This window comes from Eupeodes corollae, chromosome 3 (genome assembly GCF_945859685.1).
Source record: "Eupeodes corollae chromosome 3, idEupCoro1.1, whole genome shotgun sequence".
Classification (NCBI taxonomy): domain Eukaryota; kingdom Metazoa; phylum Arthropoda; class Insecta; order Diptera; family Syrphidae; genus Eupeodes; species Eupeodes corollae.
This window is the reverse complement of record NC_079149.1, coordinates 35,925,136-35,932,867: the sequence shown is the minus strand read 5'-3', so window position 1 is coordinate 35,932,867 and position 7,732 is coordinate 35,925,136.

Genomic DNA, 7,732 nt, shown 5'->3' with positions numbered 1-7,732 from the left:
ATATATCGAATCAAGAGTTTTTATAACAAAAAACACCTTTAAAAAATACCACACTCAATCGCTAAAATTCACCGAATTAATTGAAAACACTAGCTTCACCTTTAGTTTTAAATTTAATACTTTTAATTATTTTTTAAATGCTTGGCTTTTGGAAAACATAATTCTGCAAAACTTAAGACAACTCTTTGTTAAGGACTTTAGCAATTTACTAGCTACTTAAAAATGTTTAACCTTTTGTTTTCTTTGTGCTAACTAGAAAATTTCAAATTCCCTTTAATTAGGAAACTGTTATCTGAACACGACTAAACAGTGACAGTTCGTGAACATAAACAAAACTAAAAAACTTAAACGGGTCTATTAATTGGAATTCTCAACTAAGATTAATTGCACATTGTACTTATCCATTCGAAACTTTTTTTAACAACGTAAGCCTAAAATGATATTAACCCAACAAAAAAAACGAAATGATACAAGTACAGGGTTATCCATTTTGACGTTTCAAAAGTAAACGTAAATAAAACACATATAAAATATTTTTTTTTCACGATGTTTCTTTTTTAGTATAAAGAATGAACGTTGAAACACAAATCATTTAAATGACCACCACGAAGATTCTTGCAAACATCGATTGTTTTGAGGTAATTTCGACCACGTTTTGACACAAATTGGTTGGTATCTCCGCCATAACTTGACGAATATTTGTTTTTAAGTGCTTAAGAGTTAAAGGTTGATTTGCATAAACACGGTCTTTCGCTTAGTCCCGAAAAAAAAGCAGCCGTGTCCAATCGTATGAGCCTAGTTGCCTTTTGATAACGCCACGACGAGAAATTACTCGTGCAAGAAATAGCATTTGCAAGAAATCCGTATTTGCTCAAGTTGTTTTTATGTTTCAACGTAGGAAGAGTGACAAGTTTTGTGTCCATCATCATTTTCTTTAATGATGTCTTTACCGTTTGCACTGCTCTTTCGGCAGCACCATTAGACAGGGGTGATATGGTGGACTTTTCATACCTTTTATATTGTTATCATTGCAAAATTTTGCGAACAAAGTTGAATCAAAGGGCGTCCGTTATCGGACACTAATGTGGAGGGCAACCTAAAATATGCAAATAGGTCTAAGTTCTTTTACTAATGTTTCAATTTTTGTATTTTTCATTATTTTAACATCCACCCATTTCGTAAAACTGTCCACGATTATTAAGTAACTATTACCTTGTAAATAAAAAAAATGTATGTGCATTCGCTCAAAAAATGAATTCGATTCTGGCTACGGTTGATGATGGCTAGACACTGGTTTGTTACAAGAGTAAACACAAGCTTTGCAATTAAAAACGTGGTTCTCGATGTCGCCATCGATGCCAGGCCACCAAAAATATTGTCTAGCTAACATCTTCATTCTCACGTTTCCAATGTGCGTATCATGTAATAAAGTTAAAATTAAATCTCTCAATGTTCTAGGGAAAATAAGACGTTCTCCATAAAATAAACAGCCTCCTTCTCGTGACAAAGAAAACTTTTTTTGAAAACCATTTTGAGAACTGTATTCGTTTGTTCTTGAGTCCCATGAGTAGACGATCTTTCAAAGCTTCGTTTAAAAACTCAAGGTACTTACAACCTTCTGCCAGCTGCTTAATAGCAACAATCAAATCTGAGACGCTTTCATCTAGTTCTTGATTTCTATTTAGAAATTTAAAACGCTCACCGGTAATATTTTTCTTGGGCTCAAAATGTGCTACCAATTTCTTACAAGCTCGTCATATTTTAGATCATCTGGCTTTTTTGGAGCCACCAATGTTTTCGATATATTATATAAATCACCTCCTCCGACACCGATTAAAAACCAGACCTTATCATCGTCTGTCGTTATTTTATTGAGCTTAAGCAAATGATTAAGTCGTTCAACATTTGAATTTATAAATTCATCAACGATATTTTTTTGTTCGACCTCTTTTGTTTCGTCTATTTCGTCGGAGCTCATTTCATCGGTACTTTTATAACTATGTACTTATAACGTCTTAAACTTGCCGTTATCCTCGTCGCCAGTTTTATGTTTCAACGCAGGAGAAATGAAAATGACCAATTTTGACTTAAGACTAAATTTATTTTATTTAATATATGTTAAGCTAACTTAAAGCTTATGGTTTAGAAAAATAAGAAAAAGAGAGCAATGATGATAATATTACAGTGTAATATAAAAGTATTCATACAATCACATCAGTTGTGAGAAACTGTTTTGACAATAACAAGGTTAAAAAATTAGTAATCATATTGTGGCCATAACGCACCAAATTGACGGTGACGTCGTTTTCGAAGAAGTACGATTCCAATCACACCTCTGGATATCGCACTAAACAGTGATTTTTTGTAGATGTAATTGCCTTTCTTCAATTACTTGAGGGTTTTCGAAACCCCACATACGACAATTTTGTCTATTAACATACCTACCGACTACCGAGTGAGAAATGTGCTTCGTCGGTGAAGAAAATTAAGTTCCAAAAATCGACGTCCACCGCCTCCGCCTGTTGTTTAAGCACTGATTCGACGTATGTACGAAGTTGTGAATAGTCAGCTGACTTCTATTAATGTGTGAGCTGGACTTTATATGGATGTTTGTGATGATTACTTTAATGAATTGAAGTCAACAGCTATTCAAAAAGTCAAGTGAATTCGGATTACTTACTTACTTAAGGCTGCGCTACAGTCCGGGCGGACCTGGCCCTCAACCAACATGAGTATCCATTCAGCTCGGTCCATAGCAAGCTCTCCAGTTTCACACACCAAGTTGGTTGAGGTCTTCACCCACCTGAGTGCACCACCTGAGTCACGGTCTTCCTCTACTGCACCGTCCCTCTGGATTTTATTCAAAGACCTTCCGGGCTGGAAAGTTGATGTCCATTCGCTCTACATGACCCAGCCATCTTAGCTCTTGGACTTTAATTCTGCTAACTAGGTCAGTGTCGCCCGTACAGTTCGTCGTTATATCTCGTCCTCCATTCCCCATCCATGCGTACGGGACCAAAAATCACCCGAAGAATTTTTCTGTCGAAGCATCCTAAGACGCTCTCATCTCTCTTTGACAGGGTTATGGCCTCAGCGCCATAAATGAGAACCGGGATGATGAGTGCCTTCTAGATGGTGATTTTAGATGCTCGAGAGAGGACTTTACGTCTCAATTGCCTTCTAAGTCGAAAGAAGCAACGATTTGCAACACTTATTCTTCGTTTGATTTCAGCGCTGGTGTCGTTGTCTGTGTTAATAGCGGTGCCTAGTTGGACAAAGCCTTTAACTACCTCAAAGTTATAGCTGTCCATGGTGACGTTTTGTCTAAGACGTCGTTATTCAGTGTCCTTTTTTGATGACAGCATATACTTGGTCTTGCCCTCATTGACCACTAAACCCATCTTCTTCGCTTCCGTCGCAATGCTAAAACACGCTCCATTGACATCACACTTTGATCTTCCAATTATGTCAACACCATCTGCGTATCCGAGTAATTGAATGGACCTTTGGGAAATTGTGCCTCTAGTGTTGATGGTTGAGTTTTGCACAATTCTTTCCAGCCGTGAACAATTCCTTTGACATCAAATGCATCAAATGTGAGATCTTTTCCGACCTTGATACAGCAGCGTGCATTCTCCATCGTCATTCTGCATAAACGGATAAGTTTGACAGGGATGCCAAAAATAGACATTGCTGTGTAGAGCTTTTCCCTATGGATGCTGTCGTACGCGGCTTTAAAATCGATCAAGAAATGGTGGGTATCGATTTGAAGTTCCTGGGATTTTTCCAAGGTCTGCAGTGGTGTGAATATTTGGTCGATAGTGGACTTTCTTGCTCTGAAGCCACACTGATAAGGACCTATCAGATTGTTGACGAACGGTTTCAGATGTTCACATAATACTAGTACGTCAGAGAGGATCTTATATGCAATGTTAAGGAGACTGATGCCTCTGTCTAAGAATAAGGAGAGGTGCCTTAGTGGAAACACCTCTCTCCCCCCTCTATTGTTTGCTGCCTCAACAAATTTACACTAGGGTAACATCCCAATCTTCAGTTGAGGTACTAGGTACCCGATATTCACCGCGGGGAGGTGAGAGTAGAAGTTGATAGACAGAGGTAGGCTTTGAGAAAAACCTGTGGACGCTTGTGAACTCTTGAATACACATGGCTACCATTTGAACATCATGAATTCGGCTAAAATTTTATTTTATCTAATATAAAATATCGTTGTTAGCTTTTCAACTTACACATTGATACGTCGCTCCAAATGTTGTATGAACTCAAAGAATAAACAGTTTTTTTTTTAATAATTTAATAAAATTTAGAATAGTTTTATATAAAAATTTATATATATAATAGAATTTTTTACAAACCAAATTGACAGTTTGTTTTACAAAAAAAAAAGAGGCTAGGATGCAACACACACTGAAAACTTCCCATTCGTTTGCGTTTGTCAATTATTCAAAAATGTCTAGAACATATTATAAATAATATTATAACAAAAGTGTTTAAAGTAAATATCACTTTCTTTGTTCTAATTGAGTCGAAAACGTTTTTTTTTTGTATTTGTTATTCAAAACTGTCATTGCGTTTTTCTTAAAACTTTAACAAATGCTAAAAGCAGTAGCGCAAACATTTTAAAAAACATATTTTCAAGGGCTTTACACTTTACTTATTAGTTGATTGAAATATTTAATAATTTACTAAGCTACGTAAAAATGTTAAACTTTTGTTTTTCATTTTGCTTACTAATAAATTGATAATTACCTTTTATTAAAAACTAGCATCCGAACGTGCCTAAAAAGTGACAGTTTGTGAATATAAAGAAATCAAACAAGCATTAATTGAAATTCCTTAATACTACTAGACAATTCCATCCATTGTTCGCATAAGAAAATTATCATATGCATTTAAAACTTTAATTTTTGTTAAGATATTCGAGGCAAAAATCAATTTTTAAGAACTTTAATTAATATTTCCTTGTTAAAATACTATCCCTTCGATATTTCCTAAAATTTGACCTTTTATCTATATTCTAAGAACCTGGTAATGCCGATTTGTAATTCAACTTCCTATTAGAAAGTTAAAAACGATTAATAACAATGGGTAAACATTAATTATTATAGACTCAAATATCTTGAAACAAATGAAGACATCGACTTCAAACTTATTTTGTTTAATAAAATTATTGTTAAGACCTCAGAAAAGTTTAGTGCGTAAGGATACTTCACTTAATTGGTCAGATTTCCCGAATAACTCCAAAAACACCCTAAAACTTAGTTTTTTCGAAGCTTATTGCAGCAAGTGAACAGTGTTTGTCACACTACAGTCTCTTTTTATATATGTTTTTTTTTATATTGTTTTATTAAAACGCTCTGTTCAAAAACATTATTTATAAATTAAGTGACTAAGATTCTAATTGAATTCAATTTTTCAGTAATGTTTCTTTCGATCTAGCATGTAACTGCATTGAAATCTGAACTCGGATTCGTTTCCTGAATCTACTTTAACCCAAAAAGCCGGCTCAATGAACACGACTATTAATTGCTTACCATTTCATAGTTTACCAATAGCCCATAAAAACAAACAAGAAGAAAAAAGACAAACCTAATACCAAAGTTTTCATTGCATCCATTTCCTTCCATACAGTGCACTTCCCCTGCCAATGGTTTCTGCTATAAATGCATCAGGTAAACCGCCATTGCTATGACATCTCTTTCCTTTTCTTCTCCGGAAATCGTCAGTAACAGTTTCAGTTTTCCGTTTGTTAAATTCCTATGCTCGTAATCGTCTCGAATTGGAAATCAAAAAATTAATTAAAATATAATAATCTTTAATGTGTGGTAGAAAAAATGTTTAAAAAATATTAAATAAGTGTTAATGTTTCATTGTATGCAAAAATACATCCGTGAATATCGAAGTTAAGTGTTTATTTTGTAAAATTGTAAAATGTTGCAATTCAATTCAATTAAATTTTTTTTATTTTTCATTAATCACGTCGTCGTTGCCTGTTGGTTTCTTATTGGTCGGTTCGGTTCGGTAGTGTTGTTTCGTAAATTGGCGGTTTAATTTGAAAATTTGAATTTAGTCTCTTTCATGATTATTTCGTCTCGGAAAAAAAGGAAATGTATTTAAAATGCATCTATTTTCATTGTAGGGTAAAAAAGTAAATAAAAATAATAAGTGCGTATTGTGATAAGTGCTTATTGTGTATTAAAGTTCAGTTTTTAAGAAAATAGAGGTCTTAATTTTGTAGTTTTAAATTTGTTTAAATCTTAATATTCGCGTATTGTCGCGTCCCGCGGAATACCTCGGTAGTGTCGGGAAAAAAATGTTTGGCGTCGGTTCGCGGTACAATTTTTAAAACTATTTAGTCAAATAGGTAAGTGACTTTATTTTAATTTAAAAATTTCGACTAAAACTTGTTTGAAAATCCACAGGTTAGAGCATTTTCATAGCTTTTGATTTTTTGGTACAAATTTTAAATACATTTTATTTCGGTGATGATGTGACTTCATATTACATTTACTTAACGTATAACATGAACATTATTACGTTTACTTTTAGTCAGATGTGTTTTGGTAACCGAATTCTTCTCAAAGACCTTGGCTGATTCGCTTGCAATGTACAATTGGCTCAGTATTTGCAAGCTTTCCATTCATCTGCTTTTTGATTTTTGTACTTCGGAAGTTTAAGTTTTATAACGATTTCGATTTGTTGGATTTTTTTTTGGTGCAAGCTACAAAAGATGATCTTACTTCATTAATCCAAACAAGATTCAAGCTAGCTATTAGGAACAATATTACTCAAGGAGTCCGTGAGCACAAATTAAATTAATTCTAAGTAAAACTTAAAGTTTTTTAAAAAGGCATTGAACATTTGGTGCTTGATCCTTTTCGTTGAATAAAATATTATAGAAGTCGTGGTATTGAAATTATTAAAGATTTTATTTGCTACATACTAATTTCGACTCACTCTTCTTGAAAAACTCTAAACTCTAAAAACGTTTTGTATTAAAATTGCCCAAAGCTTTAGTATATTTTGAAACATAAATACAAAGCAGCGTTATCCTTGGGCAGGATAATTTCCGCAGCAAATATTTCATCCGTATATTATTGGGAATTTATTTTGGTAGCAAAAGCAGCTTTTGGCAAACCATCACCGTACCACCTTCAAAACTGTTAGCATTTCTAAACTGCTTTTCAGTTTGTTTATCATGCCGAAATAGTTGGAACCGTCTGGGCCTTCTCAATTCTGTCTCATTCTAAAAAATTGATACTTTTCAGCGAAAGTCAATCTGTTCGCTTTTTGACGGGATTTAAGTTATGGTTTCGGGAAGCGTTTCACATACTCAATATTCTTTTCTTACACTTTTCAAAACTTTTGCACCCGCCTTGGTATTACATTGAAGTCTAAAACGTTACAAAATTCAAGGGGCTTATGGATTTATTAACGGCTAGACATTTGATTTCTCCTTAGCTTAATTTAGATGTTTACCTAAACTTCGCTTTGTTCTATTAATTTAACTCAGATTCAAGAAAATATCTATTACTGTAATATAGTACAGGGTCCGGCAAAAAAACCTCCCGTATTTTTCGACGTTTATATTCAAAGCTATTTATAGATAAAATGGTATTCCGGGTATAGATAGATAGAGGTCTACGTGCCGTTTTTAGCAATCATAATGGCGTGGCACGGTGAGCATCGCATATTTGTCGTACAAGAATATACC